At 46.4% G+C, this 26,504-nt stretch overlaps 1 long non-coding RNA gene across 1 annotated transcript in view; it reads left to right on the forward strand.

Moving 5' to 3' along the window:
- Positions 1-245: 245 nt before the first annotated feature.
- Positions 246-26,504, forward strand: part of LOC126647738 (uncharacterized) — an 853,551-nt gene continuing 827,292 nt past the window's right edge. The window contains exon 1 of the long non-coding RNA XR_007630665.1: positions 246-283. This is a non-coding gene — a long non-coding RNA (uncharacterized LOC126647738). The remainder of the gene's footprint in view (positions 284-26,504) is intronic.

Here is a 26,504-nt window from a genome sequence, read left to right on the forward strand (position 1 = left end):
GGCAAGGTCATTTATCACCTTTAAAAGATGGTTAGATGGTCCTGGTCCTAAAGACACGAGTCTGAAGAGAAACTGCCACAAAGATTGAGTGATTTGCAGAGGCAACAGTGATCAGTGGCAAAGCAAGATATGAAAGCCTGGTTTGGGAATTTGAAATCTTTTTCAGTTTTACTGTTTCAAGGTAAGTTACACAGAGCAATAGAATGGTTTGGGCTGGAAGGGACCTTAAAGCTCATTTTATTCCCCCCCCTGCCATGGGCAGGGACACCTTCCACCAGCCCAGGTTGCTCCAAGCCCTGTCCAACCTGGCCTTGGACACTCCCAGGGATGGGGCAGCCACAGCTTCTTTGGGCAACCTGTGCCAGGGCCTTCCCAGAGAATCCCAGAATCCCAGGATATGCTGAGTTGGGAGGGACCCCCAAGGACCATCCAGTCCAACCCCTGGCCCTGCACAGGCCCATCCCCAAGAGTCACCCCCTGTGCCCCAGAGGATCATCCAAACCCTCCTGGAGCTCTGGCAGCCTTGGGGCTGTGCCCACTGCCCTGGGGAGCCTGTTCAGTGCCAACCACCCTCTGGGGGAAGAACCTTTCCCTGAGATCCACCCTGAGCCTGCCCTGACACAGCTCCAGCCATTCCCTGGGGCTGTCACAGGTCACCCTCCCTCACAGGGAGGAATTTATTCCCAATACCCCATCTAACCCTGCCCTCTGGCAGTGGGAAGCCATTCCTCCTTGTCCTGTCCCTCCATCCCTTGTCCCCAGTCGTTCTCCAGCTCTTTTGGAGCCCCTTTAGGCCCTGGAGGGAACTCCAAAGCTCTCCCTGGAGCCTTCTCTTCTCCAGGCTGCCCAAGCCCAGCTCTCAGCCCGTTTCCAGAGCACAGGGGTTCCAGCTCTGGGAGCAACTTAGTGGCCTCCTCTGGACTTGTTCCTGCAGGCCCACAGTGTTCCTGTGTCGGGGGCCCAGAGCTGGATGCTGTGCTCCAGGTGGAGAGGAGTAAATCACCTCCCAAAGGTATGGATTGGGTGTGGTTTGGCTGCAGACAAACATTTCTGGGCACGTGTTTCCTATGAAAAGTCACACTGTGATAAAAAGGAGAACGGGCTCCTCCGAGACACGAGGGGGCACAAGGCACACTTATTTTCCTGCATAAATAAGGAGGGATTTGCACTAGAGGAGAGCCACCTAAATAATCTCGTTGCTGAGGGGAGGTTGGTTTCCTTGGGCCTGGGAGGAGACGAGGGCAGTTCAGAGCACAGCTCAGAACTCCCAGCCCTGTCCCACGGTTTGGGCAGGTTGATCGTGCCTTGGGACCTCGGCCAACCAACCTGATTAGTGAGGCACTTACTTATTCAACACTTGTTTCTAACAATCCCAGGCAGATTAAAACCTGGCAAACTGGCTGCTGGCTGCTACAGTGAGTGATGCAGGGGATCATAAATGGAGCAAAATTAATCCAACTTCCTCTTGGAAACTTTGCAAGTATGCATATTAAATCATGCTCGAATCACGAGGAATATAAAAAGTGCCCGTTCACCAAAACACGGTGCCCATTTACAACTTATGTACCCCATAAATCCACACTTTACAAGGCATGTAAATCTTATGCAGGCCCACCTCCACAGTAAATCAAAATTAAGAGAATTTGTTGTGTGCCAGAAGCTACTTCATATTTCTACACGGGCTGTTTTGTTATAAGAAATCCTCCCAGAGAACCTGCCCTGTGTGGCAGGAGGGAGACCCTGCCCAAGGAAAAAAATCAAATGAAGGAAAAATTCTCAAGGATGGCCCCTCAGATTTATATTTTTATTTGTAAACTTCTGTATTTGTACTGACTTGAGGGATTCTTGTTTTTAAACATTTTTAAGAGCTCCTGGGCTGTGAGCCAGGATGTCAAGCTTCTACCTTAATTATTTTCTTAGTGTTAAAAATAAATAAATACACCTGCATCAATACTGAAAAAACCCAGAATATGAATGCTGAGGTGGGTTGGATGAGCCTGGGAAAATATCCCCAGCTCTGTAGAATGCTCTTGCCTAAAAAGAATGAAATTTTTATATAAATAAAGGGCATTGTGGTATGACTGAAGGAAACATCTGAGTGCATTGTACCTCTTTAAAAATAACAAACAGTTATTTGATTCTTGTGATTTCATTTGTTACTTTGGCTTTATTCTACTTGGTTTTACCCTCAGCATTAAATAGCTCACTTGTGCAATTAATCCTCCCACCTGCTATGAGAGTTCTCTGGCTTGGTTTTATTTTGGAGGTTTGTTTTGTTTTGGGTTTTTTTTGAGGGGGAAGGATGGGTTGTTTTGGGTTTTTTTTTGTGTGTGATGTGTTTGGTTTGTGGGTTTAGCTTTGGGATTTTTGTTTGGTTTGGGATCTGGGTTTTTTGTGGGTGGATTTTTTTTTTCTGTTTGTTTGGTTGTTTGGGGGATTTTTTGCTGTTTCATTTTTTTGGGGGTGTGTGTGAAATACCTCAGAGTTGCTTATTTAAGGCAAGGAATTCTATTGGTGATTTTGAGACAGAATCGCTGGTGTTGTCATGGCAAGGTTGTTCTGATACTCCTCAGAATGCTTTTGAGTGTCTTTATTTTTCTTCTTCCAGGCACAGAAATTTAACTACCCCTTGCTAATAGTTTTATACCAAGTATTGACAGTAACATGACATTAAAACCAGGGTTTTTCAAGCTGGATTTTGGTTTTTTACCATGTTCAGTGCTTTTGCAAGAGGGGGAAAGGGCTCTTCTGTGCTTTCCTACCTTAGGTTAGAGCCTGATTTTCCATTTAGAGCTGCTTTTTCCTCCAGGTGCACTGGCCAGGTGGGGTTTTTTGCTTGTTTGCATCTGAATCAGGACGGGACCAAGAAGAGCAGAGAGCTCTTTCTCTAAGAGACTGCTGTTGGCAATGGCAGAGGTTGAGAACTGTGTTCTCCTTCCACAAATGGGCAAGCAAAAGGCAGGAGTGGAAGTGCTGGAGTGAGGAACAGGCAGGAACTGGGCTGGGAACAGCACAGAGGCTGAGGCAGTGAGTAGCTTTAAGAATAATATGCTTTAAAACTTCTCATCCTCTTTCTCCTTTTAAAGGAAAGGAGGTTCTTGTTGGGCAGTGTTATTTATTTCAAGATTTGGAGCACTGGATTTCTGTTATGTTAAAGAGCATTAGGACAGTTCAGATAAGTTTAAATTGCAGCCAAAGGTGTGACTGCCATAGAATGGGACACATTGCTGTGAGCAGCATAAAGTCTGTGCTGTTGTGTGCACTGAGGCCAAGAGAGGAGCTCAGAGGATTTTTAGGATTCCATTTGTTCTGCAGAAGAGGAAAACACATAATTTAGCTGAGAATTAGGGTTAGGGAGCAAGGTAACGTGCAGTTAAGCAAGGACTCGAATGGAGTTGAAATACAGAGATGGCATTAAGGAAATTTCCCCCTCTCTGGGTGTTGCCTTTATCTCATATGTCTGTGTGAGGAGTAAAAGCAGGTCAGAACCAGTGTGGAAAGAATGAGGGTTTGTGCTAGAACTGCCTTTTGGGGTCTTGCACAGTAGATGGAGTGTTCTGAAGCCTTCCCAGTTCACATTATGTGGAACTCTGCACACAGTGGAGTTTGCTTCTAACCCAGCTCTGGTTTTGCCTCAGTACTGAGGAAATGGGTGGGGAAAAGGTGCTGTGGCCTTTATAGCTGCAGGCATTGATTTTAATGTGGGGGGTTTTGTCTCCCTGTAGTGACGCTGCTCACCTGCCTTTCAGCTGCATGGAGAAATGCCTGGTTTTACTCTGCTGCTGACAGGCAGTTCTTAACCAGCTGAAAACTCTACCTGCTGGCAGGGCTGAGTCCCAGGGAAATCCCTGCCAGCTGCATATGGCAAATAAACATTATGGATTTTAATGAGCCGTTCCATGGCCACATAAACCAGCTGCCTGGAAGTAACACTGCTGCTGCTGCTGCTGCTGCCCATGGGTTTAGAGGAGAGCCCCTGGCAAACTGGTGGGCCTCTTCCAACCCACAAATATCCTTATCCTGCAAGGATCATGTCCTCTTGCACCCACTTTGCCAACATCACTCACTGGTGATGTGAAAGGAGGTTCTCGGGTGTTGGTGATAAATAAATCCTCTGCCATATAAAGCAGTGCAGCTCAGACTCAGAGCCTGCTCACCAAAAAATAAATAAGTTTATCAAGCACTTTCCAAGAACAGATTTTTTTTTTTTTTTTTTTTTCAAAACATCAGTTCCTTCCTCCTTATTTCTCAAGAGGCTGCCACCCGGAACATCACATTTTGCTGCAGTCAGTTTTCAGAAGTACAAACTAAAGCATCTGCAAAAACAATTCTATCAAGTATGTGATAGATCATGTTCAGGGGGAATAAAAAAACCCCAACCCCCTACATTGGCAATGCTGTTACTGATGGCAGAGTAGTGTGGTTTGTCATCTGTATGGGCTATGGTCTTTGTGAAGGAGGATCACAATGTCCCACAATGGTTTGGGTTGGAAGGGACTTTAAAGCTCATTTCATTCCACCCCCTGCCATGGGCAGGGACACCTCCCACCAGCCCAGGTTGCTCCAAGCCCTGTCCAACCTGGCCTTGGACTCTTCCAGGGATGGGGCAGCCACAGCTTCTCTGGGCAACCTGTGCCAGGGCCTGCCCACCCTCACAGGGAGGAATTTCTTCCTGATATTTAATCTAAATCTGTCATCTTTTAGTTTAAAAACATTTCCCCTTGTTCTAATACTGTCTGCCCTTAAAAATATGAATTCCTCCTGTCTGAGCTGAGCCCAAGCTGCGTTCCTGCCTCGAGACTGGGCACATCCCACTGCTCTGATTCCCAACCCACGGGAAAGGGAGCAGAGCTCTGTGTGACTGTGCATAACCTGTGCCCAAGAGAGGAGAGGAAGAGGTAGAGAAATGCACTTTGGAGGTTTCATTAAGGGCAAAATCTTTTGTGTTCTCCTGCCCTTCCAGATGACTAGGGCCATACAGTGAAGGAGAAGCACGTGGCAGGGTTGTTTCCCTCTGTCAGCCCTGCAGGTCTCTCCAGGTTTGTCACCCACCTTACCCATCACAAACAGCTGAAAGTTTATTCAGCTCATCCTCCCGAAGGCTTTAGGATCCTCTGGATGAAGGTGGGGGGTGCCAGATAAGCAGTGCAATAACAGCAATAACAATCCAAGGGCATTTGTTAACTCTCCGGGCTGCACATTTAAAGAGCCCTCGACTCAGTTTTGCAAAACGGAGATTTGAGTTTTAAATATCAACCTTCCCCGTTCTCAGAGGAATTATGTGTACCTGATAGCAACAACATCAGGAATCTAGGTTTGTTTTTTTAAAGGATGGCTCTTTAACCAGTGATGGAGACAGCTCTGTCTTTGCTCAGTGGGTTATTTTCACTCTCTGTTTAAAAGCTCGGTGTTACTGAGGACTAACCCAGAACTCCAGGCTGTGATGGCTGCTGGTAACAAATTCAGCCTTTTTTCTCGGGAGCTTTGTGGAGGTGGCAGGTCAGCAGCACTGGGGAGCTCAGGAATAGCTGGGAGGTGATTCTGGCTGTAGTTCCACTCGGGTCAGGTGTCCTGCAGCATCCCTTTGGAGCCTCCTCCGGGAAGATGTACGACAGCCAAACCCTGAGTAACGACACTGCAAATAATTTGGGTAAAATGAAGTGCAGGCAGTAGCTCTAAAAACAGCTAACTCAGCTCTGGCAGCTTCCCAGCTCAGCAGGTGACACTGGTGAGTACAATTAACTCCCCCAGTGACCCTTTCCTACTCCCAGGTGTCGTGGGTGTGAGCTGTGCGGAAGGCGATGTGCAGGCATGGGGGATTAGAGCTCGTGGAGTATCTTCCTTTGTGTGTCAGCTCACATTTTAATTCATGCCAGGCCTTCTGTCATCTACCATTGCATCTTCTTTTACCAGAACCATCCTTTCAGATTAGGAGGATGTGCTGCCTGCTGAGCAGTGTCTGAAGGTGTCTGCATCAGGGGGTTAAATGAAAGTGATGGCACTGCCCTTCAACTCGCTCATGTGAGGCTCCTGTCAGTTGTGAGCCCTCTAATTTCATTACTCAGCAAGCTGCTGAAATTGATTTTGGTTCTCCAGCTGTTAGCAAGGGTAAAATTACATTTTTACTAGATTTCTGGCTTTCAGCAAATTAACTTGAAGCCAATCAGGATTCTTCAGGGAGTATAGGAAGCAGAACAATTAGCCAAGCCATAAAAATCTAACTTCAAAAAAAGCTGCCAAATACAAGGCCTGTTCTCTCTTTAAAAGTTTTATATCACTGTAGTTCCACTTATGTAAATTATTGGTATAAACTAATAAGGAAAGGGTCTTTCCTCCCTTACTGCAGCATGAATTTTAATATATTTTCTCCAATGAAAAGGAATAATTTGCTTTGAGTTCTTATTAGGTGAACATTGCTGTAAGTAACCACTTACAAAATCTCTTCCAGAGGATGCTCATGGACTTTCCTTGCTTCAGGGATGCCTCTCGTGCTTGAGAATTAAAACCAATTTGGGATACTCTTATATAGAATCTGCAGACCCATTTCCCCAGGTCATACCGTGCCTCTTGTTAGGTGGGGATGTTCCATCAGTTCCAGTTTAACTTGTGGGGTTTGGGACAGTTGTAGCTGTGAACAGTGTTCTTGTGCAGGAAAATGCCCTTTTTTGGGGGTGTATCTCCTGTTTTCCACGGGAAAAGCACCTGCTGTTCTTTTTCATCACCATTTTTTGACTTACCCTTTCTTCTCTCCATAGGCTGTCGTGAGGTGACCTCTGCCTCCTCCAGGCTGTCTCTGGTTCAGACCTGTGGTCTCTGCTTTGGTCTCCCACGAGCTGTCCATCCCCACAAGCTCTTCTGCTGCTTTTACTTGCCACTGCTGCCTTTCCTCCAGCTTCTTTATCGAGAATGTAGGAGGAATCATCCTGTCTCCCTCTTTCTTTGCATATCTCCAGATATGCTTGTCTGTCCCTCAGATGGGGAGTTCTTATCTCACTGACATGCCAATCTTTGCCTTTACTACTTGGATCATTTCCCTGTCATGAGGCACATCAAGTGTCACCTTATCCTTGTTTCCAATCTCAAAACATCCCAGTAGCTGTCAGCACGTATTACCTTGCCTTCACTCCTTCACCTGCCTCCTCTGCTCAGCAGTATCCATCTTTATTTTATCCCTGACACTGTTTTCCCCACTTTTTTCTTTTGATTCTTTTTATTTTTGAACATGCCCCCTTCCCTTAAGCTGTACTGTAGAAAAGAAGAAATCAAAATGAATTTCCTCGGCATCCCTGATGCAACATATATATGAAATATATGTGGGGGAATATGTGCTTATTCCTAATTAAATAGGTGGAACAAATGGTTTATTGGCGATGGAATAAACGGTGGAGGAGGTGGAGGGCCTGCCCAAGGGAAGGGGGGAAGCTTGCTCTTGGGTTCCTGAAGTTTGGAATTCGGAGCCCACAGAGGCAGGTTTGGTTTTCACCTGGTGGGTAACTCCATCTGCGTTCCCAAAGATGCTCCAGAACCTCTCAGCATCCCTTTGCCTTGGCTCCTGGACCGTGCAGGGCTGCAGGTGTTGGTGACGATTCCTGGATGGAAAAACGTGGGAAGGTAAAAGCAGTGACAGTAAAGCTCGGGGAGAACCGCTCCTCTCCAGCCCTGTTGTCTCGTAGGGGCGGGGAATTCTCATTTTCAATTCTCATTTTCAGTTCTCACACAGCGGTAAAATCGGCACGGGCCGGTTTTAGCTTTTTTTATGCACCAGCAGCATCATCTTGTGGCTCCCGGGGTTATTGCACACGCCGGGCGCTGCTCTGCTGTATCCGCAAGGATCTGCAATCCTTTCCAGGGACTTCTCCACAATTCCCTCCCAGCGAGGAGGGTGGGAACCCGCCTGCCGCTCCCACCGCCACCCTGGGTAGGTTTTTAAGGGGAAGGCACAGGGAATGTCGTGTTTATCCTGAGCTGGTGTGGAGCTGCTGAGGCCCCGTGCAGTGGTGTGTCCCATCCTGGGCACGGGGGTCCCCTCAGCGCAGGGTGATGAGATGCCCCTCGGTGTGGTGTGTTGGGTCCCCTCCTCAGTGTGGGATGTCCCCCTCGGCACAGAGCAGTGTGTCCCCTCCTCAACATGCCGTGGTGGGTCCCCTCCGTGGAGGGTGATGTGTTGCCCCCCATGCAGGGTGGGGTGTCCCCTCCTCCACGTGGGGTGTCCCCTGGGCTTGTGCAGCAGCTGCCACAGCACCCTGACTTGGACTGAGGCATCTGGTGTTTCTGGAGTGCTTCTCAACCTTAGCCATGCTCTTAATGCTTCAGTGTTGACTGTAGGCAGTGTAAATTTAGCATAAATGAGTCTGGCCATAGAGGTGGAATATTCCACAGAGATGGAATACTCAGGGCAATATGGCCACACAGGTTTTGTTGGAACTGGGCTGTAATCTGGTACTTTCGATGCTGTGAGGCCTCGTGTGTAATTGCTTCATCCTTTTCCTTGGGACAGGCACGTGCCAAGTACACTGCTGACCCTAGCACATAATTATTTTTTTTTTTTTCACTAACAAATGAAAATAGTGAGGGGAAAAAGGAGGTATTTCTAAAGGAAACTTTCACTATAAACTTTAAAAATGAAATGCGCTGATTCGGGATAACTGATATGTCCTGCTTCCTTCACACTGTCACCTCGCCTTACGCACAAGATGTGACCTGTGAGCAGGCACCCCCACAGCAAGCCAGATCGTATCTGGGCACGTCAGAGGCTTCAGCAGTCACCCTGAGGCAGGCAGAGCCAGACAGGCTGCGTGGTCCCGGTGACACCCAGCTTGGGACCCACCCAAGTCCTCCAGCACTCTGCAATCTCCACTTGCTCAGCTTCCCATGGAGCAAAAAGATCTGCCTGAAACGATACAACTTCAAAGCTATTCCAGGCTGCGAATGCAGAGTGTCTGTTTGGCAGTGACAGCACAGCTAGAAGCTCGTTGGTGCAGTCTCAGTGTCAGGAGGAGCACGTGGATCTGGTAGAGGTGCTGGACGCAGCTTCCACTGCCAGTCACCCTGCCAGTGCCTGCCCTTCCCTCTCAGCGCTTACCTCACTGAGTGCCATTGCTGAGCCTGGGCTGGAGTGGGGGAATGGTGCCTTTTTGCTCTGGATCTTTGGGGGAAGCAGAACTTTGGACCTGCATTCAAACATTTTTACTCCCAGTGTGCCCAGCAGGGCAACAATTTGACTTGTGTGGGCCAAGATAAAGAACCACTTCCAGCATCCTGGAATCCACCCAAAGAACACCCATTTCTTGGCTTTTTTATAATCAGAGGGTTCAGCAACCGTGGCAAAAAGCCACGAGGGGAAAAGCAGTAACTCAGGTGGGTCAGTGCCAGGCTGTTTCAGGTTGGACTAGTCAAAAGCAGAACCTTGAAATGTAGGTGAAAAACCAGAGGGAAGTGCTGGCCCACCTGTTCCCAACAGCTTGCTCTCTCAGTTGGAAAATCCCAGTTTGGCCAAATGTCATTGTCTTCTTGCCTTTTCCCACAGGGACTGTTGCCTAAGGGAAATGGTTATGGATATGGGGTAAATGGATATGGGATAAATGCAAGCTGAGTACATAAGGAACGAAGTTCTAGACAAATATGGAGCCAAATATTTATGTGATTTGTAGAAACCATAGATACCATAACCAAGCAGATACCATATCCCATGGTATATAGTACCATAATTTAGTTTGTATCTGCAGGAGAAAGGCAGATCTCATAGGCAAGAGGACAAAGTGAATGGGTCTTTGCAGTTGTCTCTGAAAAAGGGAAAATGAGGAATGCACACTGTAGAGATCAGTCTGGTTATCTCATATTTCCCAAGGTGATGCTCATTTAGAGAACTGAAGCTGCTCGTTTTTTGGGCAAGCCACCCTCCCCCAGTGGCTGTGCTCTCATCCAGAAAAGTGCAGCCCTGAAAAAGACTTTAAGGAGTTTATAAAATCCATCCTGGAATTGAGAGCAGCAAACACAATTCTCTGTGCAGGTAAAAGATTCAGTATCCAAGAGGTGAAATGAGAGCAGATTGTAAGAGCTTTCAAAGCCTTTGTAGGAGATTGAGAGATGGAGACAGAGTGGTCAACCATGCACTTTCTTACACTGCCTTACAGTCCCCCACAGCAGCAGTGGCAGTGAAGTTTGGGTGCCACTAATGCAGTGTTAAAGTGCTTTAGTCTTTCAGTTAATGACAATTTAGCTCAACCTCCCCCAAAATGGGAGCACAGCTGGGATAATGATGTGAGTGCTCCACGTTCAGAGCTTGTTAATGAGGAGCGTGTTAATGAGGAGTTAGGAGCTGACAGAGGATGTTCCTGGGAAAGTGGATGCCTGGAGAAGAGAAGGTTTAGGAGTGACCTTCTGCAGCATTTCAGTACCTGAAGAGAACCTACAAGAAGGTGGGGAGAGACTTTTTGAAGAGCAGGACAAGGGGAAATGGCTTCAAACAGAAAGAGATTATGTTTAGATGGACATTGGGAAGCAATAGTTCCCTGTGAGGGTGGTGAGGTCCTGGCACAGGTTGGCCAGAGAAGCTGTGGCTGCCCCATCCCAAGGCCAGGCTGGATGGGGCTTGGAGCAACCTGGGCTAGTGGAAGGTCACCCACTATTTATATGCTGTATGCTGGTTACACAGAAACACAACTAATTTGCCCATGGATAATGTGTCCAAAGAATGTCTCTTCAGACCTACTGATGAGTGTGACCTCTGATTCATTTTCCAGGAGGACTTGAAACTGCTATTTAACTTACCTAAGTAATTTCTCTTTCTTCCTGAGGCACGTCATCAGAAGACTTCCTTCTTAATTATAAATATAGGAAAGGGTGTGAAAAGGACTTGGACATTGATATATATGGGATTGTATGTTCCATTCGGGATCATTGTCTTTTCTATCATTAAAAATAAATCATAGCTTGTTGTAAACAATTAATTCAATTTCCTTTATTACGGCATAATTTAATTTCTGTTTGCCATGCATTTCCATAACGTTATTGTTTTATTCTCTCTTCAGAAAGCTCACTGAAGACATGTTTCCCCCTTCCTCCAAGGTCCCCTTCTGTTTTCTCTCAGTGGAAACAACACACTGCAGACCATCCCCCTGTAAACAGCAGCAGTGGTATCTGTTTATTGCCAGAACCTGTTGTGCAGGTGGGCCCTGCCCATTGTCACATTGTCCCCAGGTACAAATACCATTTCCTCTGCTGTGTTTGATTCACCTGATCTGGCCTCTCTCTCTTGGGTTTTCTGTTCTGCAGCTCATTCAGCAGGTGGGCTGTGTTTTACCTGAGCTGGCAGACAGCAAGAATTTATCTCCTTGCTGAAGCATTCCAAATTTTGGGACATTGGGAGGGACAGGAGTGCCAGCAGAAGGCACAATGTGTTTGACTTCCCTGACTACTTGCCTTGTGAAACCTGACCTGCTGGACTCCTGGAGACCTGGTAAGTTGTGAGCACTTCCTTCCTTTGCCATCACCCTTGGAAACACATTCATTTCATGGTGGAAGCTGCTGTCAGACTCTCTTGCTCTGAATTCTCCTCATCAGCTTTGCAGGAGCAGCCTGATTGTCACTGGAGAAAGAAAACTTGCAGAAGGGATAATGGAAGTTGGAGAGCTGGGCCAGGTGGCTCTGATTATGCTTTTCAGAATCTCTTTTTTAAATTATTGTAAGACTAAACCTTTATCCTGCCCTTTCTTGTCCATGAAGTCAGATCCCAAGAAGTTCCCCAAATGTTGCCACTGGCATAGCCCAGCTGTGTTTTTGAGAGAAATGCTGCATGGTTTACAGCACAGGTACCAAGCCAAGCTACAGAGTTTTCTGAGAAAAGTTCATGTTTGAGAAATTCCTCAGTTGCACTTGAAAGAAGGGGAGGAAAAAATGAAACGATTGGGTTCAGCTCCATCATGGGATGTAAATTGCAAGCAGTGAGAAAAGCATCTGGCTCCATGGCAATCCAGGGAGAGAGACAACGGAGCCCCTGGATGCACCAGTTGCATCCCAAATCTTTCTTTAAGGTTCCCTGGCTCGATGACTCCTTGTGACTTGAGCCACGGCTCAAGTGCCCAGACTGGACGTGTTTATTTGCTTAGGCAGTTCCTTAATTGCAGGCAGATTATGAGCACCAGGCACTGCGTATCTTGGCCCTGGTTGACTCTCAGAGCCATTGTAGTCTCTCACCCTCCATGCTCTGGCACTTCCTGGTGAGCCTCCTCTATTGCTGGGGTATCCTGAAGAGCCCACAGGGTACAAGGCGTGTAAACACTGAGGAAGCGAGTGGAAAATGCCACTAGGAAACAATGGGAGCCAACTGCTCCCGGGGAAGCTGGGTGTATTGTTACTGGGATCTTGCCCAATCCTTTCACTTAACCCCGAGCCGTTTTCAGGGCCTGGGGACACCCTGAGTGCTCTGCTCTGCAGCATTCAATCTGACAGCAAAGCAGCAACCCCAGGTGTCTTCAGGGCCAGATCCCAGGTGAGAGCACTTTCTCCTTTTTGCTGAAGACTAAGTACACCTTTCTTTTTGCTGTTAAGAAAACATTCCTTCTGAAAGGAACCCAGGCTGCTGGATGCTCCTGTGAACGGCTATCACGAGCTGAAACAGCAGCACCAACCCTCTCAGCTGATTGCAAAGGACAGGAAGGGAGTTTTCTTGCAGATGTGGGACTCTAACACTGTTTTTCTTTATTTTAGCACCAGTTCTATTCCCCTTACTCAGTCTGTGTGTACACATATATATTTCTGTTACTCCAGTGACACACACTGTGTGTGAGCACTGATTATTCCTATTTCAGTGATTGCTCTTCTCTGCCTGCCTGTGCTGCTCTGGCAGGTGCTCTCAGGGCTGTGCTGCAGAGATTCCTGTGATGGTGCTCAGCCAGAAACAATCTAGTTATATCTCTATTAAAAAAAAAAAATGGAGAGAAAACCAAAACTAGTTCTTGCATGTGTCCCCCCCCCCCGAATAATTTCTCCTTGATTGTAACTGAACAGGAAAATATTGCCTCTTTCAGGTGTGTAATTGGGACTGCTGGATCCACTGACATCTGTCCAGGTGTCCCATCTCTCCTGAGCTCAGTACCTGTCAGCCCAGCTGTGCATGGTGATGTGGGGAATGTTAACAAGCACACCAAGCTCAGGGGCAGGACCTGTTTGCTAGGCAGGGGGTGTGAAGTGTGGTGGTGCTTCCTGAGTGTGGGGTAGGAGAGAAGAGGTCAGACAGGCAGGAAAGTGGTGATTTATGGTCCTGATGAGCCATCTGTGACTCTTACCCAACCCTTGCCTGCTGGATGTGAGGATGGTACTCCTGGCATGTATTAATACCTTCCAGCCTCTTCTAACGTCATTATTCAGCCTCTGTTGCAACCAGCAAGGCCCTGAGCCTTCCTCCCACTGCAGGAAAACAATAATCTCCCAACCTTCTCCTCCCAAGGCCACAGTCAATGTCTCTCCCTGATTCAGCTGCCAAAGGATGTTCCTGCAGAAGTCTGCTCACGCCCTGCCACTTTTTTGTCTGTTAGCTAAATATAGCGTGGGTGATAACTCTACTGACACAAGGTAAATGGCCATAATTTTTCTTTCCAGAGTCCCTGCTTGGACCTTCAGAAAGGAGGCATTTTTTCAGGTATGTGTCTTGTTGCCATGTTGCACTATGCTGCTACACGTTGTTTAAATCAACACAGTGATGCACTAAACTCTTTGATGTGAATTGATCTAATTTGTTTTAAAGTATGTGTTTCTAGGTATTTATATCTAATGCTATCTAGATCCATATCAGTCATTCCTGCTTCAGCAGAAGCCTTAACCACTCTCATGTCTTGAGAGGACTGGAACTCAAGGGAAAAGAGAAAAGAGTTACTGCTCTGGAATACAAAATGTTTGCAAACAATATAGAACAGAGGGTGTTGATAAAACATTTAATGAAGTGCTCTTAAATATGGCTCTTCAGCAGCTTCATTTGTACTGTGCCCATAAACCCCTTCTCTCTTTATCTTAGGGATATTCTGTGTCTTTAGGCAGCTCCAAACAGTCTGAGTTCCACCTACCAGACATTCCCACCAAAGTGCAGTGCTGCAACAAAAAGTTCCTTTGGCTCAGGACTGACAGCAAGCAACATTAGGCTTGGAGGTTAGTCTTGTGTAGCTGAAAAAGAGTGATTTTTTTGTTCCATTTCTGCCCTGGAAAACAGCATTTATACCGAGTGTTGCTGCCAGTGTGATTGCCACGTTCAAGAGAATATCAGCCTAAATAGGAAACAGGACCTGCACAATTTATGTGTTTTGGGGCACAGACAGGATCAGGCTTCCTGCAGAAGTGTAAGAGCTATGTTTTTTGGTGTTTTTGGTTGGTTGGTTGGTTGGTTTTTTAAAGTTTGTTGTTCTGCAACCTGCCATTCAATGTCCCAAGGGATTTGTCAGGAAGTGAGAGGTACAGAATTCCCTCCTCTGTCTGGCTGCTTTAAGATCCTCACTGCCCACCTTGAAGGAGAATGTTTCAACTGCCAGACTGGTCTGGGCATGGGCAACCCTCACCATCCTGCCGAGCTCTGGAGGAAATGATATTTGTTAGGCCAGGCAGAGGGGAAGGAGTGAGCACTGCTGAGGGGGGTCTCTTGGGAGCAGAGATTCCAGTCCCCTGCTCTGTCCTTTCACTGTGGTTTGCATCAAACAGAGCAGGAGCTCTCAGGACTCTTCCCTGCCAGGTGAGTGCTCCAATCCCTGCACCACATCCTGCCTTCCTGTAATCACATTTCCACCTCTGCTTTCAACAAACTGTCCTGTTTCAGGGCTTGGAGAATAAAGGGGCAGGTGTTTTGTTTGCATTCCTAGAAAGTTCTGGACTGTGTTTCCAAGTGGATACCACTTCTGTGAAAATCTTACCTAGGTGTTGGGGGAGAGCTGGGGTTTAGGATGTACTAAGGTGAGGTTTTATTGCAGTTATCAGTAACTATAAAACAAGCCTGACTTTAGGCAGCTTCCCACTCAACTGCTGGCTGAGGTTGGACAGGGAATTTTTAAGCTCCTGTACCACATACAGAATCTGTGACCCCACTTAGGGTTTTAGTTTTCACCCTGGGGATCCAACTTTCCTCCCTGCTGGATCCTTTTGGTCTCTAGCTGACTCTGGTGGTGCTGTTGTGCCGTGTGTCTCCTCTGAAAGCAAGCCCAGGTGCTGTTCTACACCCTGCCAAATTATTCCTCGCCTCAGAGAGGCTCCTCTGCAGTCCCTTGTTCTGTAGTAGCAAGTAAAAAAACAATTTCACACCTGAACAGGCATCTAATTTTCACAGTGTGCCTAAGAACCTGCAGAGAGCTTTTTTCCTGCTCTCCAAACAGACCAAAGGTCAGCTGCCTTGGGTGTCCAGGTCTTCCCAGCTCACTCCTGGTGGCACACTAATGCAGTTATACACCTCCTGGGCAGTTCAGCCAGCTCCAAAGAATCAAGGTCCCTAAAAGAATTACTGTAATTCACATTCCCAATGTTCACTTGACAAAAGAACAAACCCATACGCCTCTAATTCTTCTAATTATTTCATGTACTTTTTTTTTTTTTTTTAAGAGAAAAAGGAGTTCAGGTTTTTCCCCCTCTCAGAATACCAGCGTGAACATCCCAGAAAGAAAGAATTTTCCTAAGAAGGTGTTCCTTAGTGTGTTATCCAGTCTGGAGTACTTGCCCTGATGGAGGAATGAGAATTAATTGCCTGGTTGGGAGCTGAGAATGCTGGCAGAGGAGATTCTTTGTCATGTCAGAGGTGATAAGCTCTGATGTATTGCACACTGCTGCAACAAAGGATTTGGGGCAAAGAAACAGTGATTTGTGCAGTAGTTGCAAGGTTTGAACCAGGGAAATGGTTTTGTGCTTGCACTCTGCTTCCCTGCCTTGTGGGAATGTTTTCAGCTTGTACCACAGAGCACAGGCATTACACTGTTATTGCTGGAGCTTTAGGGGACAGGAGAGTCCACAAACGTGCAAGTTAAAGGGTTTATGTTAATTTGGCTCACTCTCAGTGCTGAGAGGCCGTGTGGATCCCGCCTGCTGGGGATAAGCACTGTCTTGTTCAGGCAGGTGCCCATCTCCACTTACATAACCCTGTCCGTGGAACCTGGTGAACTAATGCCAAAGGAATATGGACCCACCTAATCCCAGTTCTGCCTCTCCAAATGGATGTGGGGACCTGAACCCCCCTGCTGTGCTGGGAATGGAGCCCTGGAATGTTTTGTGCTGCCCTCCACCAGGGGCTGGTTCTGCTTCCCTAAAACTCAGGAGCCAGCCCCAGATGAAAAGGGTAGCACTGAGTAGCTTAAGGGCAGGGAGGCAAAATATCTGGAGCAGCTGAGAAGTGAGGTTAAGTGATCACAGAGAGGAGACAGGAGCATCTTAAATCTTACACCAGACAGAGGCCCTGCCCTGAACACGGGATCTGGACATGCCTGGAAAGCATGAGACTCATGGGAGAGGTACAAAGGGGTTGAGCAAAAGAGATGCTGTTTTTCTATAGACCATCATCACAGTAAAGAATTTACCTTCCTTTTAGACAGTAAGTAACAGCCCTGGGACACTGAGGGGAAGCAAAACCACGTGAAAGTCACATTTCTTCACTGAATAGTTTTAGATGAAAAGAAATGCAGCTACAGCAGTCATTACATTGCAATGGTGTTCCTGGGAAACTCCTGCCTTGCCAACAAGCAATACTGACAGTGTTGCAAACTGTCACTGACCCTGCAGAAAGATGAGGGCTCTCAGTGAAGCTTTGGGCAGGTTTTAATAGACCACTTCAACGTGGGCACGTGGGTAAATGTCCTGGGTAGTGTTGTGAGCACACAGGTTGGGTACAGTCCAGGTAGGTGAGACATTAGAGTAACAGGCACAAATGTTTTTTTCCCAAAAATGAAATAAATGTTTTGCTGAGTGACATCAGCAGAAATGTGTAGCCTTGGCCAGTTATTTCCCAATGAATTGCAGGCACGTTTTTGAGATTTTGTTTCCAAAACAAAAACCATGTAGAGTGCTGACATGGAACTAGATAAAATGCACCTAAAAGAGTCTCCCTGGGCTTGTGTTTTCCAAGTCTCCCTACAGATACTTTGCTATGAAATTGAAGTTCACCATGATCTATTGCTGAGAACCTGTTGAATTCTCTTCACCCACCAGTCAGCTGTGTGGGCATGAAGGAGAAGGGGCTGGGGCCTAAGAAGGTGCAATTCAAGAAATCTTTTCTTAATTGTCCTTTTGCCCTGCTCCAGTTTTGCCCAGTATCTCTCACACTTCCTCTCTGGGAAGGAGCAGATATGCTGGAGAATGCAGTCCCTCAATCAGCGCACAGACGGTGCTCATGGTGCTGCCCTTTCCTCCCCGCCGTCGGAATCAAACTGAGAACACTTCCAGGGATTGATTTGCAGGGCTCTTTATGTTTAGGAGCAGCAAGATTTGACAAATTATTTGCTTCCCCCACTGGCTTTATCAGTGAAGCTGTCCTAGTTTGACCGAGTGCCAAGCTGTTTGTCGTAATCCCGAGTGATGGGAAATGGAGCAGAGACATTCTGATTGAATGGCTGAGAAGATTCACTCGTGGACTGGAAGACAACAGTCAGTACAGAATGTGGCACTTGCAGAATGCTTATGGCTTGTGAAAACTGCACAGGTTATGCTTTTTTACCATTGTATTAAAACGTTCAGGTGTTCTGACTGTCTGGATGAACTAATATTAAAGATGGGATTTTGCCATAATAATAATTACAATAATTGAGATTAATATTAACAATTATTAAAACTTATTCAAGATGCCTCCAATCTCCCTCTCCGTGTCCACTTATGGTAAATGAAGGGAACGATTTTACAGGTGGTTATAACTAGTTTTAGTAACATGATTATTAATTCTCTTTTTTCCTTCCCTTTTTTTTTTTTTTTTTTGCACAACTGTGATTAATCATTAAATAGAGAATGTTTAAACATTCCCTTTGGAAAAAATTGTGTCATGTGGTGGGACAGGAATGGGAAGCTGGTGCCCTGCTCTCTGTGCCTTATTGTACTTGGTATAATCAGGGCTCTGGGCACAACAGAAGTTTACCCAGAACAACAATTGTGTTGGTGTGCAGGTACTGAAGGCATTTCCTAAGGATCAATCAAATGTGTTAATGTTCCCATCTAGAGCCAAACGCTGCCCTCCCTTGATAGTGATGAGATCACAGAAACTCCCTTTACTATTTCAGTCACTCTGGTGACACTGAGAGGAAAACTGAGCTCATGGATTAGTCTTTGGGCTGAGCCAAGACTTCACCTGGACCACTTCAGGATCACAGAATATTCTGAGTCAGGAGGGACCCACAAGGATCATTGAGTGCAGCTTTTAGTGAATGGCTGAGCTGAGCTAGTCTCAGGTTCAGTGTGCTCTTACAGAGGAAATCTGGAATAGCATAATTCAGTTGACTGAAAGAGAAATATTCAGAAATAGGAGGTGAAACAAGAACAGATTTTGACCTCTTTTAAGACTTTTTCTTTTTTTCAGTCCTGCCCATTGCTGTGGTGTTGGAGGGGCCTCCACACATGAGCAGCTATACTCCAGACTGTAGGTATGTAAAAGCCTGACTCCTTTTTGGATATCTGTTTCCACACCTCTGCCATGTTTCATGTGTGCCCTTCCTTGCTGGTATTTGATCAGTTATAACTCTGAAATCAGTCTTGCTGCAGAGATCCATTGGCTGTGCAAAACCCCTGTGCAACTGTGAACAGGTTTCATAAAGCTGAGACTTCTTAGGCAGGCAGGGGAGGCCAAGGCTTGGCCATTCCCTTCTGGAGGGAGGAGCTGCACTCTGAATCACAGGTAAGGTCTGGGTGTTATCATTCACTGGCAGCATGTCTGTGTTCCACACAAGGAGCAGAAATGATGACCTAGAAATGTTGCACTAGAACAAGCTCTGGGCACGAGAATTTCTGGGTCTGTTTGCTTCTCACAGTTATAATTCCATCCCACCTCCACTTGCCTCCTGTTTGCCCCAAGCCTCTGTCTCTGTTGTAGTCACTTCAGATTTTACCAACTAGCTTCTAAAATCCCTGTGAACCTTGAATTATGTCCCACTCAGTGTCTCTTCCATGGGCTGGCAGTGCCTGAAAAGCCAGTTTTTTGGGGAAGGTGAGGGATATGGCCTTCAGCCCCTCACTGGGAGACAACTGAGCTCGTATCTTCCACTTCTCAAGATCAGGCTGCTGTAAAAACAACATCCATTAGTGCTTTGCAGAACTTTACAGGAACTGGTGCTTAGTTTGTAAGGAGTGTGGTCTCTGTGCTTTGTGCATCCTTCAATAATCCCTGCTCTCACACGTGTCCTGTGGGACACGGGCAGTGAACCAGCTGATTTCAGATCTGGGTGAGGTGCAGGTCTCAGGGCAGGTTATTTTTGGGGTGTGCAGGGGGATAAACCTCCAGGGAGCCTTCACCTGTAAAAATGCACTCACCCTGGGATTGAGGCAGCTGATATGTGGCAGAAAGAAATGGTCCCTAATTTTAGCTTTGGATACTAAAATGCCACTAAGATACCTGCTTAGGCTGGGGATGGAAAGGGAGTGGCAGAAGCTGGAAGGAAAACCAGGGCCTGGAGTCTTCACATTCAATCAGGGGTTTTTCTGTGCACTAAGCCCATTTGGATGTGGAGGGTGCCAAATGCCACCTGATCCCTTCCAACTCAGAGTATTCTGGGATAGTCTGTGGTCAGTGGAGTACCAGTTTGTGGTACCCCCTCAGTGTTGATGTGAGCTATGGGTGTTTTTTGTTCACAGTGCTGGGTACCGTGAGCTCAATCGGCTCATGAGCTCGCAGTGAAAGAAATTCCTTCCCACTCCCATTATTCTGCAGAACAAAATGAGTGCTCTCCTAGGCTTTGTCAAAGTGGAACAAAGGCCCTGTACTACTGGTGCAGAAATAATTACCATTCATCTGCTTGCTGTGCTGAGGGAATTATGCTGGGTTTTTAAACCCCTCCTCAACAGGTAAAATATCTGTAATGGCAAGAGACAACGTGGACTGCTCTCTTTGAGTGTGCTTTTCTTTAACCGTAAGAAAATGGATATTTGGAGAATTGGAAATTTCATGGTGTCATAAAAGGCTTGAAAATGAGACTTAGAGGTTTATTAAAAAAAAAATATGTAAGTCACTTATAATTTAGAAACCAACTCACCTTCACAGTGAAGTATGGGTGGGCAGGCCCTGGCACAGGTTGCCCAGAGAGGCTGTGGCTGCCCCATCCCTGGAAGTGTCCAAGGCCAGGTTGGACAGGGCTTGGAGGAACCAGGGCTAGTGGGAGGTGTCCCTGGGATGGAAGGGGATGGAATTGGATGGGCTTTAAGGTCCCTTCCAACCCAGCCCTTCCTGGGATTTTGTGATTCTGTGATGATGTTTTCTGAGGATCAAAACAACTGGACTCCCACTACTAAGAGAGTATCTCAGTTTACACTTAGCAGGCAGTGGCTTTGCTGGTTTACAAGAAGAGTTTACAGGCTGAAACCCAGGAATGATGTATAAAGAGTGGAACAGGTATTATTGAAAAATCTCATGGATTGTAACCTATAGCCTGAACTGGGGAAGGAGGAGACTGCAGGGCTGCTCCTCAGCCCTGGGCTGGTGAAAATGGTCCCCTGTGGCTCTGGGATTTGCTGCTGAATTGGGGTGTTGCAGCTGCAGTGTTGAGCAGTTTCCCTGACCTTTAGCTGTGATTCCAGGTCCGGTTCCAGGCCCCATCCGTGGCTGGTCCTGCACAGTGCCATGGCCCCAGACACATTTCTTCAGCCAGGAACCAAACAGTAAGGGAAGGGGTGTGTTGTGGGACCTAACCTTCCACTCAGGATGTGGAAGTGGGACGAGGGGAGGGTGTGACAGAGAGAAAACAGAGGAGGTTGTAATATTAGAGAGAAAATTGCCACGGGGGGAAAAACACATCAGAAGGTGAAACCACAGGTTAAAAAACAACATCTGGGAGTGACAGGAGAAGTCCTGAAGAAACTCCACCTATATCAGGTGGAGTAGTGTTGGAGGGAAGAAAACAAGCAAGTCTTGGCTCTGCAGGGTCTGCCATGGGCAACAGAGAGCAGGAGAAGGGCAAGCAGGGGACAACACAATGGCCAGGCAGAGTTCAGGAGGGAGCCCTCTGAGCTCAGCTCTGCATGTAGAGCCTGGGCAGCAGGCCTTCCTTCACCCTCCTGCTCCAATCTGCTGCCAGTGATCCTATTTACCATCCATGTGCTCCCAGTAGAAAAGCCACCAGGAGACCCCACACTGTGCAGGGATAACAGATAGGTGGTGGCCACCAAAAATCTATACCTGGTTAGAATCTGAGCCCACTCTCCTTTCTACAAAACACACTTCTTGTAGGGGAAAAGAGGAATTCAGAGGAGGAAAAAAGTCAAATTTTTATTCTGAGTCAAAATGTGCCAGTAATTGTATATTTACATGCACAGAGCCCCCTGCACCCTCTCCTGTGTTCTGTGGATAGTGAGGCCATGGCAAAGGTCAGCAAGCACTACAGATATATAGATATATGCTAAATATAGAGTACAAGACAAGCCACTTTGGGAAAATGCACTTCTGCAACCACTTTGCAAGGGTTTAGGGGAGAACAGACATTTCTTCCAATAAGAGGTTGTGCTTTGTAAGAGCAAACCATGACCAAAGGCTGCAGTTCCTTTGGCATCAACAGTTGATTTACTGCACTGGCAGGCCTGGACATAGAATCACAGAACCATGGAATATCCTGAGCTGGAAGGGGCCCACAGGGATCACCCAGTTCAACTCCTGGCTCTGCCCAGACACCCCCAAAATCCCACCCTGTGCCCCAGAGGATCATCCAAACCCTCCTGGAGCTCTGGCAGCCTTGGGGCTGTGCCCACTGCCCTGGGGAGCCTGTTCAGTGCCAACCACCCTCTGGGGGAAGAACCTTTCCCTGAGATCCACCCTGAGCCTGCCCTGACACAGCTTCATGCCCTGACCCAGCTTCGTGCCACACATCTCCCAAACAATTCAGAAAGATTGAGTTAAAGTCTCTCTTCTTTGTGAGGCTTTGAAAATTATACTGCAAAGTGATTTAACTCCTGCATGAACTTAATCAGTGTTGAGAAGCATTTATCTCAGGAGTTATGTTTTATTGAAAGCTCATTGCTTCATAAGGCAAAAAAAAAATTATATTATTTTGTTCTCTTTTTACAAATGTGATAATTTCAGCATGGGACCTGCCCTGCTGTGTTCAGGGTCAGCCGGAGGAATAGGATAGAACGTTTTTGTTGGTGCTTTTTGATTTGCTCTGCCTTGACCCGTTCTCCAGTTAACCCCCAGTTAAACCACTGGAGGGCAGGATAGAAACAAAGGAAAGCTGTTTCCAAAGGGGACTCTCCCTGGTGCACAGATCTGTGTGTGCAGGACATCTATTTTCAGTATCCCCCAGCTGCACTCGCAGTCATTGTGATTAAAGCCTTAAACAGTGAAATCTTGGCACAGATAATCTGAAGAAAAGTCTTATTGTTTTGAACAAGAGTCAAAACTTATTGTTTAGCGAATTCTTTTGGCAAGTCTGATGAAAAAGCCTCCTTGAGTGCTCAGGTTTTATTGCTGCAGAAGAAACAACCTCAAATTTAAACCCCAGAAGCATCCCTTGGACAGAAGCATGAGCACAGGCTTCAGCTGAATGGTGGCATCACAGACAGCTTTGGGGAGTCAAAAACTGGTGCCTGGTTTGAAAATTCACTTTATTTTAGAAAAACACATAAGCTAGACAAATTATTAGTTTCTCCAGTTGCATAAGTAAACTCACTGTTGTATATCTTGCTGTAAATATCAACATTTCCATATCTGTGATGCAACTGTCCCAGTACAGCTGCAGGAACTCCCCTGTCTCTGTGTATTTGGCAATTTTTCAGTCTTGTTGTTCCAGTTATTTATAAGTAAAAAGATCGAGGTGCTGTATTGCAGTGATTCTGGGAGTTGCTGGGGGCGGTTTTTTGTGAGTTTTGTTTGTTTGGGGTTTTTATTGTGGGCTTTCTTTGTTGTTGTTGTAAAGACAGGCTGGTCCCTGCATTGTGCTTTGCAGGGGATTTCTGCACTTATTGGGATGCATTAGAGGTTTTTCTGGCCACAGATTGATTGTTTCAATGCCCCACTTGCAGTGCCTTCCCTTGTGATGTGTAAAACAGATGCCAGTGGGCCTGCAGTGCACAGCAGTGATGGGAAAGCTGTTGATATTTCCCTGCAGTGCCCCACCAGCTCCTCAGCAGGCAGTAAACAGCTGGGGAAAGCAAGTACAGCTCAGTCACAAGTCCAGCTTCTGCACTTGCTCCTACGCTGTTTTGAATGAAGTACAAAGGAGCTCAGGCTCAGCTAAGCTATTGTTTGGGTAACAATAAATTCATCTTTACTCCTATTAAAAAAAAAAGGAGGATTTGTCTAAACTGGGAAAATCAGGGGGTTAGGAGGTGGCCCAGGTGGTGAGTGCAGTAACACCTGCTTGACCAGCACGTAGACCAGAGACAAAGCCGGTCCCGTTGTGAGCACTTCCCCTGGTCCCAGCAAGCAGTGAGGCAGGCTGGGACTTCTGGCAGCTTTGTAAGAAAGACCTTGCCTAATTTATTTCCTAGGAAGTGTTTAAAATACGGGAGTTAAAGTTTGTGAATTGACCTATTTTAAAGTCCCACCTCCTTTCCTGCCAGGGAAGTTCAGCGACCCTGAGATCGTCCCACTTTGATCTGGGGCTTAGTGCAGGTGAGGTGTCAAGTGGCTGGGAGACAGGTCAATGCCAGGGAAAATACGGATCCTATGTCTTACTTCCCTGGTTTTGTTTACCTCCAAACAGCCCAGGACAGCTCTGTGAAGGGTCTGGGGAGCTCTGGCTGTGTCTTATCAAGGCGGAGTGGAGGCAGATGCCAGTCCCAGGAGAGGACTCGATGAAATGCCTGATAAGTCAGCTCAGCTCCACCTGGCTCCACATTCCCCGCTCCCAGGTGAGCTCTGGGTGCTTTTCCCCCGGCACAAAGCCCAGCACGGCCAGCAGAAGGCACAGCACGTGTTTCTGCCTCTGAGTGCTTGTTTTACTGGTGGCCACTCTCGCATTTTCACGCCCTGTGGTAGCAGTTTACGGGTGTCTTTTATTTCACGTAGAGTGAAATAAAAGCATGTTTGTGTCAGCCAGGATGGAAATCCTGCTTCCATTCTTAGCAACCTGACTGTTTCTTCCAAACCAAGAATGTCAAGTGAGTCTAACAGGGTGTTTTCCTTGTGGTGAAGACAGCATTAAAAGTACGGAACAGCTATTAAAGACGGCAAAAAAAAAAAAGGCAATTCTGATGTTTTCCAATTTTTATTATGGTAGACAGGTAGTTTCATGTTTGAGATAAGCCTATCTGTAAGTGAAATAATTACTCTTTAATTAAGTTAATTATAAAAACAGGAATGTAAATACTCAAGGTATAGTATGCCTCAACATTTTTCCTTTCACATTATCCACAAACTTATCTTGCATACCTAAACCCTGTTTTTACTTGATGGTTACAACAGCATATGCTCAAAACTGAAAACAGAGTAAGCAATTAAACTGTATGTAGACAGTTAAGTTTAATAGCTGAGAAGGACTTTTTGTTATCATTTTCCTCATTTCTTCAATCCTTATCGTTTAATCTTTTTTTTTAAGGAACTCGTGGGATTCTCCCCCAGTCTCTGACAATGAGCTTATTTCCAGCTACATTGGGTCCAGGGCAAGGCTCTCAAACTTCCCTCAGGTTTCACAAAAATACCTGGTCAAAGGTAAGAGGCTTTCCTAGTACTGAAAAAGGCAGTGATTTCTTATTAGAGAAACAGGTGAAAAATGTTCTGAGTGCCCCAACTGCAGGAAAAGTTCTGTATTTTGAGACTGGAGAGACCCCAGCCATGAACCAGCAATCAAACTGCAGCAGGTGGATTATTTCATCTGTTCTGATAAGTTCTATCAAACCTTCAATCTCTTGTGTGACTTATTAATATATAAATTTACCAAGCACAAAAGGGCAACAGCAAATTTACAACATCATGCTATTCTGACCAGAGGAAAATTAAGAGAACAACCAGCTCCTTGCAGTCCCAGAGCCCGTTATTTCTACACACTACTGAACCAACATTATTACAGAATAATGGCAGTTTGGGGATTTTATTGTATTATTTTTGTAATTAAAAAAGGGAATAATGCATATTGAATTAATGGTCTAGAGAAATACTCGTGTGCCCAAGTGCTGTCTTTCTGTTTATGGAACTCCTTTCTCTGTGTCTGTGTTGCCAAGAGGCCCATGGTGTTCCTCTTTAAGTCTCACAGTGCTGTTCCCTGATAATAATTACGATTGCTCTGAGTAAATAGTTTAATTTCCTCTGTCCCCCTTTACTGAGGTGTCCGTGACACTGCAGAATTTGACATGGAGGATCAATTCCACGAGTCCACAAAGCTGTGATTTCTGGCCCAGTTGCTGAGATGCTGCAGGACAGTGTTTCCAAATACTTGGAAGCTGTTGTTGCACATTCATAACGTTCTATTATCACAGTTTGTTGTCTCTGTGCTCTGCCTGTGCTTGCTCCAGACAAATATAGCAGCAGTGTGGGAGCTGCAGCTCCAGTGCCAGGATCCCTGTTGTGGAGGGAATCCCTGGGTCTCCTGTGCAAATGTGGCACTGGAAGTGAAAGCTCTTTGGCCCTGAGGAAAATTAAATGTGGTAAAGATACACGTGGAAGGAAGGGGGCGGGGAGTGAAAGCTTTGGGTCACTTTTTAGTGTCACTGTCAACCCATATCACTGCCCTTCACCTCCAGAAGTGGCTGTTTGCTGCTCTGCTGAGCCACGGGAATCTGAACAGTATCTGCTGGGGTTTTTAAGGCACCAAATGAATCTGGAGAGGATGCTGAGTGTCCCCTCTGAAAGGGAGTCTGTATCAAATCAGGTGGAGATAAGAGCTCTCAACACCTTAAGAAGCCACAGTTATCTGATGACTTCTTCCAACTGGGAAACTCAAAGTTAGGTCATGATCAAAGTGTAAATTCCATGAGCAGAATTGTCACCTGTGCAGAATTAGTGCCTTTTTACTACTGGGGCATTTACTGTACTTTGGCAAGTGTCAAAAGCATGTTCAAACCCCTGTTTCTCCAGGAGCTCAGTCCCTCTGGGAAGAGCTCTGCATTGTGTGAAATGGAGATGTCAACTTCCAGTTCTGCAGAGCTCAGGGGGTGACTCAAGTCTGCTGCACAACCCCCTGACCTCAATGCCTCACTTTCAGCACACATGGAACAATAATTCTGGCCACATCACACAGGTTAGAGATGTAGCTGCTGCCACCTGCAAATGAAAGTGTCTTTGATTGATTGATTGATTGATTGATTGATGATGCAATGACCCAGTGAGGTCTTGATGATCCCCATTATTTGAGTTTGCCAGTTACTTACATTTAACTCTTCCAGTCTAAGAATTGCCATCTTTCAAATGGGAAGAATGTGGACTATAA

Source organism: Myiozetetes cayanensis, unplaced genomic scaffold (assembly GCF_022539395.1).
Source record: "Myiozetetes cayanensis isolate MyiCay16 unplaced genomic scaffold, myiCay2020 scf40, whole genome shotgun sequence".
Taxonomy (NCBI): domain Eukaryota; kingdom Metazoa; phylum Chordata; class Aves; order Passeriformes; family Tyrannidae; genus Myiozetetes; species Myiozetetes cayanensis.